Source organism: Larus michahellis, chromosome 1, assembly GCF_964199755.1.
Source record: "Larus michahellis chromosome 1, bLarMic1.1, whole genome shotgun sequence".
Classification (NCBI taxonomy): domain Eukaryota; kingdom Metazoa; phylum Chordata; class Aves; order Charadriiformes; family Laridae; genus Larus; species Larus michahellis.
Window position 1 is genome coordinate 44,784,566 of NC_133896.1, and position 14,119 is coordinate 44,798,684.

The following is a 14,119-nucleotide window of genomic DNA, read 5'->3' on the forward strand; positions in this document are numbered from 1 at the left end:
AACTTTTGATATAAAAATCGGTGCATGGTGTTTATTTCAGTAGCACAAAGTCGTTTTTCCATGTCTATATCATACTCTCTAAAACAATGTTAGGCAAGAAAGGATCAGAGAACCACACATCAAACCTTGCTATCAGCTAATCTTTATCCATTTTTTCAGAAGGTGATGGGAATATATAGTTTTTCATATTCAGATTTACTTTCCTCCAAGTAAGTACACAGTGAAGACACACACACACTCAATTTTCATCAAGAATAACCTATACCTCCTTACATTTCCAAAGTGTAAAAATGCGAGCTAAGTTTAAAAGCAAAACAAATATTCATTATTAAGCCTCTGGACAATGCAGGTTAAGTTTGATTTGACCAAAAATCAGCACATAAATAAATTGCAGATAACCACCCTCAGCTGCCCTCAAAATCTTAGAAACAGGTCCTTTTAGAGTAGTTTGTATCTTTACAGAGTACACAGAAAAGAGGTTGGTGGAATTGCAAGTAGGTTTAGAAGTCTGGGTAGAGCTTCACAATACAGATATAGAATACCAAATGAGATGAACCTTGCCCTGAAAGTGAAGGTGAAACTTTTATATGAGAAAGATGAGTCCTCAAAGGACCCCAAAACACAGACAAATGGAGGGAACCTGTATTTCCCTTGACTTCTAATCCAAATTTGTTTCTGAAAAGAGAAAAAGTAGAATTGTACCTTCACTTAGTAAAAGATAGGTCTCTGTGCCCACCCATTTATAAAAATTGTACATACAATTGAAAAGATTTTAACTCTCACATATCATACACAAAGACACATATACACTGTAATAAAATAATGATGACAACAAGCTTTCTCCTGGTCAGATGAATTCACAGTTGAATTTTCTGAAGAATCTCAAACCTTAGTTTAGGAAAAATCTCCAGAACTGTTAAGTAAACCCTGTCAGGAAGTAATATAACACTGTTATTTGGAAGAAATTAAGTGGAAGAAAATAATGGGTTTGACTTTCCACTCTTACTCTGATTTCATGCAAATGTGAGGTGAAAAATCAGAGCTAACATGCCTGGCTTTCCCAAATATGCAGAACATATGGAATGAAAATGTTTTTATTATTTCTTTAGTAGATTATACCATCCAGTCATACCATACTGTATACTCAGCTGTTATCTGAATGTATATTTTTGTCATGTTCAATGAAACGTTAAAAGAACTGTACTATATCAGAACTGTAAGTGGAATAAAAGGAGACTAAATGGTGATAAAGCAGCTGGTACACAAAATGAGTGGGACTTAAATTTGAAAATATCCATATCCTTTTTTGTGTGTGAGAGAAATGCAATCCAATTTGTGATTTAGATCTCACATGCTGCAGCTGCCATAGGAAAGCTTCCAGCATATTCTTCAACCACACTTTGAGTCCTTCTCACTTAAGCTTCTCAAGATTGAAATGAATGCTCATTGTCTCCTTCATAAAATCCTCTGTTTAATAAAAATAATTCATGTTTCAAAATTCTTCCTCTTACAAGAATTGGTGATCTTCAAAAGACCTAACTCTAGCCCTTTGCTCAATTGCAGAGATCTCGGAGATTTGTTAAGTTTTTGTCTGCTGAGCAGGGAATTACCAGGGATGATTTCATAAATGCTGACTTGCCAAAATCAAACACATTTGGTCTTGACATATTTATAGAGGGAACTGAGTTGGCTAGCATACCTCATTCCCTTGTTCTGGCTACCTTTGGGGAAAAAAGAGAGGCTAAATGTGATTTTCAAGTCTTACACGTGCTTAATTGTATACTTAATCCAAATTTTCTCTCTGTCGCTTAATTGCGGATTTAGACTTAGATACAATGGCATTCCTACCTTTTTAGTGAAAGCTGTGAGCCAAAATGAAAGTCATGCCAGTATCTCCTTACGCATCTGACCCTCAGCTCCTCACCTCACAGCAATGAAATCATTCTTCATTGATGGGTGATCAACTAATTGAATTTTTTCCTGAAACTGAAATCAAGTATTCAAAAGCAGTTTTCTGAAATTCGGCATTCTGTAAATGAATCACAGAGAGGAAACATGCAAACATGTGTGAACTATCAGTGCCTACCATATGCTGACTTTCCCCAGCTTCCTTAAGGCCAGGAGTCTTGAGGAGGCAAAAGTCTTAAGGTGAAGTTTGCTTCATTCAGATAATAAATGCGAATGATGAGAAACAATTGCCTGGACAGTCCATTCTTTTCTGGTGAAATGGAAGGTAAGCTCGCTCTCTCTGTTCACCATTTTTCTGAAAGCAGTCAAAAAGCTGAGGAATAAAAAAGTTCTATTTGCAGAGCTCCCAACTAGTCACACAGCGTGGAAAGCAGATCCTGAACTGTGGAAGCATTTCACATATATCCTATTCCTACCCACAGGATTAGGGGTATCATAGAGTCCAGGCTAAGCTCCTATCCTGGACTCCATTCCAGTGACGTATCAGACGCTTCAGTTGCACTTCCACCAGGACATTAGAATTTTATTAGTGTATTATTTTACACAGAGGCCACCCAAGAAACCTTTAGCTGACTGCACCTATGCAAAGCAAGATTAGATTGCCATACCCTCCAATTTGTCTGGAAAAATACAATTTTTATGAATAGTGTCAGTAATTAAATAATATTCAACATCATATTTAAGTGGTCTGTGACAGCTAATGACAGCTGCAAAACTGTAACAGCTCATGCATTCTCAGAGATATTTTTAAACTCTGACTGCTGAAATCCCTCAAAATTACCAAAAAACCTTACTCTTAATAATTCTTTCAGTGCTCCAAAGATTGGATGTCCTGCCATTTATATCAGATTCCAAAGTGCTATTTTTTCATAGTCAAAAATACATATATTTATGCACACATGCATGTATTCAAATTCATGGATATATATTTAGTTTATATATAATTACTGGGGAAAAGTATTCCAGTGAAAAAGTGACTGCATGACTATTGCCATATGAAAGATTTCTCAAGTGCATTTCTCAAATTTTGCAGGGTGAAGCTTTATCAAGACATTTCAGAATAAATGTCAGAAAAAAATAAATCTTCTATAACATCAACTCACAACATGCTGGAAGTACTGATCTACTTCATATGGTTTACCTTTAAATACAAAATATGTTATTATTTGAAAAAGTCAGTGCTCTTGAAGGCATAAATGGATTAATTTACCACTGACTTAGAAACTGCTCCAAAACACTTGGGTTGAAGTTTCACATCATTATGGTACTCCAGGAAAAAACCCAAACAACTAAAATAGCAGACAAGTCCTGCAATAAAAGCAGGAAATATTTGAGAGCAGCAATGTTTCACTATGCTGCTAAGCATAGTGAGTATGCAAACTGAGATACAGGTACAACTGCAAATGCCACTTTTCTAAAAAAATATCTGAGTTGATGAAATAACAGTCTTCCTGATTTCACTTAACTTGACATATCATTTTTAATATAAGCTAGATAGATAGCAAATTTACAAGGCAGACAGCCTTTGGTCCTATGAAGATACGCAGATGTTTATACTCATGGATTAGGAGTAACTCCCTTGAAATCAACAGTCTGTCATACAGGGAGGGGAAATTTATTTTCTTTTACATTTTATGCATGCTTCCAGAGGACTGAGTTTCCCTCTATAAATAGCCTATGAATATTAAAACCCATGTGTAATGGAGGGACAGTTGGTTTCCGAGACCTGTTATGAATCTCCTCATAAACCAAAGGTGAGGGAGAGGATGAAACTTGTCCTGAGCCCCAATCCTCCAATGGAATTGTGCTGCTCAGAAGAGGGAAATAAGATGCAGTCTGTGAAGTGGTGCCATATATTGCTGTTCCTGGAAGAGTAAGAAAGGAAGCGGGGAACTGTCAGAAACTCCCAACAATAGTTTTGTTGTTGGTTGGGGTTTTTTTGTTGGGTTTTTTTTTGTTTGGTTGGTTAGTTTTGTTTGTTCGTTTTAGTGGGTTTTGGTGGTGTTTTTTTCCCCTCATGGTCCCTGATGACTAACTCTTGAGCTTAAGAATGTAATTCTGCATAAAGGCTACTTGACCTATCTGCTGTAACTCCCAAAATAATACTTAACAAATGCATACTAATACCTAACCAAAAGTGTGTGGCTTTAAACTGTAACTTGAAACTATTAAAAAGTCTGTGACAAGAAAATGCCCTGTAAGGGAGCAGGCTAAAAATTACGACTATCAGGGAACTTCACGACAAAACTTGGTGGTTTTAGAAAATCACATCATAAAAATGTTGAAGATTAGTAAGAACCACATAAACAATCCAATTAAAGGTATCTTTAATAAGTAGCAAAAACAGACTAGGAGTTTTTTAATATTGGGCTAAATGTAAAAAGTATACCTATTTATTTAACATGTTAACAGACAAGCTACATTACAATTCTAGTCCACCTGGGACATCACACTCAGGGGCTCAATTTCCACAAACGCAAAGGGTGCTGAGCACTACCTAGTGTCCTGCTGGGTCTGAAATGCTGGTAGTGAGAGGGTAAAAGCAAAATGCAGTGAAAAATATGAACATTGCCTTATCAGGAGAAAAAAAATGTTCACTTATTTAAAACACTGCTGGACTCCTTTGCTACACAAAAACTGAATGAGTTCTGTTACTTGATCAAGGCAGACTTTCCTGTCAGTTTGCATCCATTTATTTTAGAGACCAACTAAAAGGTAAGATCACTTTTCTAAAGTTCATTTGTCTGCAAAACTGCATCAGTGCCAGTGAATAGTGAATATTGGCAAAGCTGAAACTCATTATTGACTTCAGATACAACTTCTTTAGCAGCCAAGCTCTGCAAAAGTGAGTTTCTTCAGGGTACGTACAAACTGCGACAGACTTTCACATTAGTTATGGTAAGCATCATCTGCCTTCTAGTTACCAAAGATGTACTATGCTGTGTGGGGTAGAGCACAGTATTAGAAGAAAAGCTACTTGTTTCTATTGCATTCAGTAGTAGCTTTCTATTATTCACTGAGGCACTCTTAGAAAAAAAAAGCATAGTAGAAAATATCGCAACATAACTTTTACATTTTGTTTGTTTACTATTCAAAAGGGTGCAGCAACAAATAGTGACTTCTGAGAGAGAGAGAAAAAAAAGAAGCCATATTCAGCACTAAACATGATTATACTACGGTAAATGCAAAATCCAATTAAGCTTTAACTAAATACCATGACTGATGCTTCCAAAATTGCTTTGATTAAAAGAGGATAGCTATTCAACTACTTGCCAGCAATCCAACTCCAAGAAGCAATTCAAACCACTACTCATCCATAATGAACCCGTTACAGCTTCCCATCATACCTCTAGGAATTCTCGTAAATCTCTTACAAATGATATCCGTAGAGAAGTTTTGTGTGTACTTGGAAAGATATTATGTTTAAAAATAGAAGGAAAAAGTAATGTTTCTTGAGGGACAATCTGTGTAGAATTGAAAGATTCTTTAGTTTAATGGGTAACTTTTAGTTTGTGTTCATGCTCCCTACTGACCTGAATTTTTCCTTTGCTCCTTGATTAATAGTCTGGTTAAACACATTGAGTTTTATACCATTATCTGAAATTTAAAAAAACCAACCAACCAACCGACCAACTACTTCTGAACATCCCTCTGAGATTTTTCCAAAACTGCTCACTCTTTCTTCATTCATTTATATTTGTATGTGAGCTGTGTTTGCTTTATGTATGTGAGAAACATGATGGTGACTGTTATACACGCTGACAGGAGAGAGAATTGTTTCTTCTGGTAGTAAACGGGAAGCTGATAGAGAATTCAAACTTAAAAATCTTTTGGTCTCTTTTACTGCCTAGATGAAAATTCACAGATGATCTCAAGCAAGATACAATATTCCCCGCCTGAGGAGATAACATACCACTACTGTCATCAGATCTTTATTTGAAGCACAAAAGTTGTCGTTGACAGCTTTACTTCAAGCAATAGATGTGTGTATGGGTGTGTTTAGTGTAAATCACTAATTTCATTCTTTTGCTGAGCACAGTTTAGCAGGTATTTAGATTTATGCTCCAGTGTTCATTACAGTGTTAGCCAAGCCATTCAAGGCTTCAGGCCAACAGAGGCCATGTATGTTTTCAAACCTTATGAGATACATCAAATCCATCCATTGAGGCAACCTGGAATTCAGGTTCCCAACTACAAGATATAGACTCGATTGCTAACTTGAAATAATCTTCTGTCTGCCTGCTACTAATATAAAAGTATGGTAAAGAAAAGAGGTTTCCATAACTTAATGTCAAAAAATCCTTTCCTTTGCTTCATCAAAACTGTACATTAAAACTTTTTATTTGCTCAGAAATGTAACATCCTGATAATAATTTTCACCACATAATATTTATTTTAGTAATAGAGTCCTAGGAAAATAATAAAACACACTGCAAATAGCATGCCTTGAAAAGATTAATCTGAAAAGACAGTACGACATTAGAGAGTCAACATAATCTTTACCAATATGGTTATATTGACAAAGATTAGCTCGACATAGGGAGGGTTATCTTTCTGGACTCCTTCAAAGGAATACGCACTCCCATAATATGGTTTGGGACCCACAGAACTGATGTAGAGGGCTGCATTTACATTCTTATAGCTGACTAATTCAGGCTTTCAGCAATAAAAGCTTTACTGAGAATAATTTTGAAGTTGAAGTTATACATGGTACTTAAAGCTAGTCAAGACAGCACTAAAAGCTTCCATATCAATCAGCCTCTTTTACTAAATTCCAGGTTTTCACTAAATACCAGGAAGTGGTACTGTCTTCTACTTGGTGCTATGTAGCAAGTCGAGAAGAAGGAGGCAGTATGATCTAGATCTTAGACAACAACTAGGAAAATATTTCAACTGTACAATGAAACCAGCAAATTACTTACACTCTTCTCCCAGAGAAGGATGAGAAAGTAGTGCTGCATAGGAGGGTTGGTAACATTCACCAAGGGAAAACCCATACCATTGCCAATAGATTATCATCACAGTTTATACAGGATGGTCAGGACACTCATCTACAGAGACACAACCTGTACTCTCTAACAGGCTATGCCTATGCTATTCTATTTTTCCCTATAAGGAAAGCTTATTATCCAAGCATTCTGCTATATCACTCTATACAGCTTGAGTTCAGTTAAGAGAATGGACCAAGCAGTATCAAACCAGAACAAATTATTGTTTACTAATCCTTAGTATTCTTTCTATTCTGGAAAATACCAGTACATTTCTGCCTCTAGTTTTATTTTCTATGTAAATTATGGTAAAAAAAGCCCAGGTTCAGAATCCAACACTGAAGGCACTCCTGAAATTGAGCCAGAAACACGGTTTCTAGCTATGATTCAGAAAGTGTACCATTATCCTATTTCTGGAATAGGAGGAAGGCACTCCCATTGCTATTCCTCCTACTGGCTCCCTGCTTTTATTGGTCACATCCACTCAGCTGCAAAAGAAACAGCAGCTCAGTTTTAGCCCCAGTGCTTCTGGCAGAAAAAGGAAAGGTACTTTCTGACTCCTTACTCCATTACTTTGCAAAGTAGAATCAGTCACACTGAATGACAGGAATTCTGCATGGGAAAGGTGTATTGACTGCTCTGCTTGGTTACTGTTCAGTTTCAATATGTGAAAAAAATGCTATTATGTAGAAAAAATATTTTTGTTTGATAGACAAAAAAAATATGTACATGAATATTGACTTCAGACACAAAGCCTTTAAGCTCTTTCTACTTTGCTTTATGTATGTATTTTAACGTCCTGTAGTCTTTGCTTATTCTAATTATCATATTTTTGGAGTAAACAATATAATTTACTAAGTCTCTACAACTGAAAAATACTATAGACAGAATCTATCTATGCTTGATTATTTACTTAACTGGTTTTTGCAAAGGATGTGTCTGTGTGAGTGTGCATATGTATAGTTTCATCTTGTGGCTTTTGGGGAGAGATTAGTTTTCCTGATTTCCACTACCAAATTCATAGTAATTAGGATTATCTTAGAACCATAATGTTTCTCATTTCTTCGTTAAGCAATGTGTGTTTCCACCCAGAGGAGGATGCAAACATATCTACAGATCAAAACAGTCAGTTAATATTCAGTCAAGTCACCCTTCCCAGTTCACTGCATGCAGAACAGCATATTCGTAAAAACTATCAGAGCATTTTATTGACTGGCTGGAAAAAAAAATTATGGAAAACGTGGAGCCATGCAGTGCTACTAATTCTTAAGCAAGAAGGGGGTATATGGTGGTAGCTGGGGCAGCTCTCAGCAGAATTTCAGCTAAAACTCAGAAGTTACCCAGAAAACAAGTAGTTTTTCAAAGACACTCCCTGCGTCATGGGTGGGGACAGGATTGCTGACAACAAGGACACTGTCTTTCATGAGTTCTGATGGCCACAAATCACAATTCTCTGGCACAAGAGAATTATGCAAAAATCCCTTGTGCAAACAAAATTATTTCTCTAGATACTTAAGGCACATTATATTAAATACTTCACAGTGACACAGCTTTAGTGCTTTTTAGCCAAACACTTAGACGATGTTCTTATTTTCCTGTCAGCCTGAATAATTTTGTTCCATTTTTGGAGTCCAAATGCCACATTCTCACCAACTCAGTAAAATGACTAAACCTACTAGTTGTCAGTATAGTTGAACTGATTAACAAATGCCCAGAGTCTTTCCCATTCTACAAAAATAAAAACCCAAATTAACAGCACTACCAGATGAAACTTATTGGAAGTTTATTTGGTATACTATGTTTTAATGTATAAAATTTTTAAATATTTCTCCTTCAAAATTTTATAATTGCTTGAATACAGAACACATTAATATTTTTGGGTACATTCAGATTAACATTGCATTTACATGTCTGTATTTGAGCAGAATGCTTTATGTTTGTTCTTCACAAAACAGGCAATAAAAATGCATAATAGTAACAATAATAATAGTAAATAACAATAATTAACACTCACTTTTAATGTAAGACCAGCCTCTATTGCCATTTATCATTTATTTCTGAGTAGAAGAGCCTGTAAGCATATTCCTCAAACTATTCCTCTGAAATTCCTAAATTCTAAAATTATATAAAACCCACTTATATGGCTACAAATATTTCCAAGCTATTTGCAATGCAAATAACTTTATTATTGTCTCCTGGCTTTGACACTGCCCAAATTTTTTCATGTAAAAAAGGGTAAAGCACTGGTCCAGCATTACTATTTTCTGTCACTGTTAGCATGTCACAAGTCTTTAAATAAAAACACCTCACTCTCAGCCTTTCTGCCACTGTTATTATTTATATTCACTAACACAGCTTTCAAACTTTCTGAAGTCTACCACAACCTACATGACTGTACCACAACTTTTTGCACAAAACCCCGATTATTCTTTTGACTCCTGTTACAGTTGGCCTTTCAGTGATGTGTACCATCATTACTGATACAAGGTACCAATCGGCTATGGACTTGCAGCTTTCACAAAGAACAAGCCTCTAGTACTTTTACATGATGTTTGTAAAAACACGTACTGTGACAGTGTGCTAAGTAAGAAGAGAAAAATTTTTATTTAGGCAAAACTAAGGGAGAAATCTCATGCCTGGCAGAGAGTTGCGAGAAGGAGCTGCCCACATGTTCGGCCAGCTGAAGGATTTGAGATAAGGTTCCACAGTTCTTCTGTGGACGTGGTAATGCAGCATTGAAAGTACACACAAATTTTTGGCCCCATTCTGCATGTTATATACGGTATATTTTCTACATGTGCAATTAAGTCTGCATAGAGTAGAAAGAGTAATCAAATACACATTTTAGAAGAATTTTCTAGTGATATGAACAATCACGTCAGATACAAGGTGACTAATAACTCATCTCCATCACCAAAAACATTTTTTTGTTGTAACAGAACTGGTGATTTATGCAAAGAAACTCAAAAGCTTTTGTCTTGTATATTAAATTATATTGCATAGAAATATGCAAGGCAACAAATAGTCAAAAAGAAAAGTTATGGCCTACGAAACAGAGTAGCATGGCACACCTGCCCAAAGCATAATCTAATGATAAATGTAAGCTAATAAGTGCAATTATAAATTTTTACAAGATACTTTCCCTTATAGGAGAGGCTTTTTGTTTCATATACTATTTCCATATAAGAAGATAAATGAAAGAACAATAGGACTGCTGGAACACTAAAACTACAAGACAGTATAAAACAGAAGTTCTGGGTAAATATACAGTTCATTGAAACTATTAATATGGGTAGTAATAGGAAAATTACTGAGTGCATCTAGTATTTTTACAGAATATGCTTTTTTGACACAGCTCAAAGCACATTCTGTACCAGAAAGTAACATTTTTATTTGCATTCTGTTGTTAATTCACCATCATTGGAGTGTAACATTTAGTTGCTAAGAAGTAAAAAAACCAGTGATCACTATCATGGTGATATGTTTTATGTATAGAAACATTTCCCAGTAACCCAGTTTCAAACCTTTGATCAGCAATGCACTTTTAAGGTAGTTTAGTGTATTTACATTTTTATGTTGTATGAATATTTTAGGATTTCTCAGCAGGTTATGTAAGAAAGTTGTTTTATTTCTTTATTGACCTTCTGATCATCAGGTAGCTTTTAAAAATTGCACCAACTTCCCATGGTTTCAGAAAAGACCAGCCCTTACTTCACCACTTATTAGCAAAAAGAAGTATACTCTAATTGTCCTAAGAATTCATTTATAATCCACAAATCACATCTGACTAAAAAATGGGCTAGTATTGCTTCCAAATATTTGAAAGTTTATGCTTAACATTTATGGAAATTGTTACTACATACTACTGTTTTCAAAGCTACAGGTGCAAGCAGATCCATGAGACCCCATGTACTGCCGCAATTTGAGCGGTTTGTCTCTCTCCACTGCACATACCTAGTTCCTAAGTTCTGCCTATTGGCAACTACTTTTAGCCCTTATTTAGGTCTGTGCTTAGATCTGTGCTTTAGATGTGTGCTTAGCTTAATAATTGAAAGCTACAAGAGTTAAAAATACTGTTCATAGAAATAGTTCAGGTTTTTTTTTCTTTTGCAAAGGTGCTGAAACAGAAAAAAGGTTCTTTCAATTTCAAATTCCTCTCAAATAAACATCGTGTACAATGCAAAGATATTTTTAATGTTTACAAGTTGTGCAAGTTAGTGTTCACATGTATTAGTGTAGACAACCAATTTAAGAAAACAAAAAATATTTACTGGATATGATACACCACCAACATAAATTTAAGTTGTTTTTAAATTATCAAAGTAGTATTACACAACTTTTGAAAAGGAAATCTGAAATTTCAAAATTAAGTTACTTTGTGCTATGCTGTCCTGAAAAGGAATCACCCTCAAGTTCTCTATAAAACCATCTTGATTTAAAAATATTTTTTCAGTGCATTAATGTTTTCCATTTCAGACCCAATAACCAAGTTTAAAATATCTCCTTTCTAATCCAAAATTTTCCACCCGTATCATTATTTTATGCAAATAACCGCTAACTATAGTGAAATACAAGACCAACCAGAGAGCAAGGCAATGTTACTACTTAGACTCTGATGTTTACAATGTTCATGAAAGATACGTGCTCATTGTGGGACTGATGGCAAACTAATTTATCCACGTAGAGTAGCAGAAATACTATCTTTTTATCAAGCTTGAAGACAAAAAGAAAGATAATCACTGCTTTCTGTTATATAGCTGTGGAAGTCTGGCACAAGCAAATTGAGATGAAACAGAGAGATATTGAAATGCAAAGCACTAAACTTTGGCATTGCCTTGGTTATTATAAAACTAAACATTGTTCATAATAGCATTACAAATCATTCCTTTCATACAGTATGTAACTTCTTTATATGACCTCCTCTCATATAGTTTTATATTTTAATTGCTTTAATCAAGTATCGTCTAGGGATCAAAGCTTAAGCTTCTTCTAATTATAGCAGGTGGTTCAGCAAATATACTGAACCAAATCACGCTTTTAACATTTGCAGAATTCCAGGACAGATTTCCTGAGCAGAACAAAGGTACTAGGAATTTCATAGCTTCTAGATGGTTGCAGTTATTGATGTAATTTTCAAATTCAATACTTTTTCTGAACACCAGGTGTCCAGGAAACCAAAGAAGCCAATAAATCACAACAAAGTGACAGAGAAGGGGGAAGTGAAAAACCCTGTTTATTCATCCTGTGTCATTGCAGGTGAAAATGCAATTTTAAACGTTGCTATTAGTTGTTAAGAATTTCATTTGAATTTAATCTACTAAAACCAAAGTTCAACAGGCAAGTAAAATTTCTGAATTTGGACATTCATGGCAGACTTCTAATTTCATTTAATGCTCACTTACAAAGTGAACACACTTTACAAAGTTGATTTTAAAGCATACTATTCAAAGCATTTGATTAAGATCTTAATAAATGCTCAAAAACTTGTAGAGATATCCACTAATTATGATTCTCTCCAGCCCAAGTGCTCTGCTAGATGCATCCCTGTACGGCCAGTCTGATTCCTTGGCCAGTAGAGGACAATTTGGTCTTGTTACCTAAGAAAATCAGTGAAATGCCAATAATAAAAGTTACAACTTGCACACATGCTTTATGCTTCATTCAGTACCTCTTTTAGTGCTGGAAGAATTAATATGTTGCATGTTTGAATCTAAGAACAATTACTCCAGCTGTTTAATCATTACATCAACGTACAATTAATTCAGTAGCTTAATCACTCATTACCCTCCATCAGTCAGAGATCAGGCCCTCATCTCACAATTTTTTATTTGTTCAGTTTTAAACATGCTAGACATTGGCTTTGCTAAGATTTTCAAACATTTAGGTTAAATACCAACATATATATTTCAAATTAAGAACCATTAAGCTGTCCCATAACTTTGCAAGCTATTTAAATGAGATTCTCTGTTTCAAAGAGATTACAATATAACATATAGAAACAACAGAATAGGTAAGAAAGCAAAAGGTGAAAGTAGTTTAAAACAAGAGTTATATGAATTCCTTCTCAGCTATTGTTACGTTTGTAAGCAGAGACCGAAGTAACTCAAGAGGGAAAGAGAAGATACCACAAACATGGTGGTCAAAAACTACGAAGCAACGAACGACAAAGGAAGCCAAGGCAAGAACTGGAAAGTTACTTCACATATCTATCTTTATACTGCACATATGTAAACAAATAAATAGTGAAAATAGTTTTAAAAGGGCATCACAGGAAATTATAGGCTTTCTTTGGTTAATTTTTTAAATTTTTCAGGGATTCTTTTAGCACTGATAACACCAAGCTATTCTAGAACACAAACACAGGCTGCCCTGAATTAGCAGCTTTACATTCCAAGGTCATTTAACTACAGATTGCTTATTAAAGTATCCAGAATGCAACAGGAAATTCAGTTATATTTCCCTTTTATTTATTGCCTGAAAAATCAGTGGAAGAAGTAACTTATAAATGACAGTTTTTTGTATGTGGGATAATGTCTACAATAATCACAGAGATTGCTAGTAGCAACAATACGTACTGTATAAAAATATATACTTCATTGTTAGCGCTTATTTTCATAAAATACCACATAATAAAATAGTCAATGTGTTATCACAGCCAAGCACCCTAATTTTAGTGACTTTTTCAACTCGACACACTCGGAAAGAATACCTGACGCCAGGAACTGTGTTTAAGAGCATAGCTACACGAGGCTGTACAGAATATTTAGATGTCAGTGTGTGAAAAAAGTAGTCCTGCTGTAGAGGAACAGGCCTGGGGCATTCATGTCTCTGAATCACTGCCAGGATCAGCAGATCGTCACTGTTAGGAGGATGCCACTCTTTCTGCACAGCCCTCAACTATCATTTGACATCACTGTAAGAAGTGCAAGACAGCATAATTAAAAACAACAGATTAAAAGAAGACAAGAATGAAATGCAGTCATTGGACCCAAAGAATGGGGTACCTGTATTTTGTGAAAGATGTTTGCCATGCATTTTATCTTCAACTTTTAATTGCCTCAGATTGTTTGCTCTGGTAGCATACACAGGATTTTTAACATATTAAAGACATCATTCTACAGTAGCATAAAGTAACCGAAAAGACAAAACCATTACGTGATCAG

General features: G+C 35.2%; 1 protein-coding gene across 16 annotated transcripts in view; it reads right to left on the reverse strand.

The window, feature by feature from the left end:
- The window catches only part of PPFIA2 (PTPRF interacting protein alpha 2), a 341,503-nt gene that overhangs the window by 217,104 nt on the left and 110,280 nt on the right, over positions 1–14,119 (reverse strand). The gene's annotated exons all lie outside the window — the stretch shown is intronic.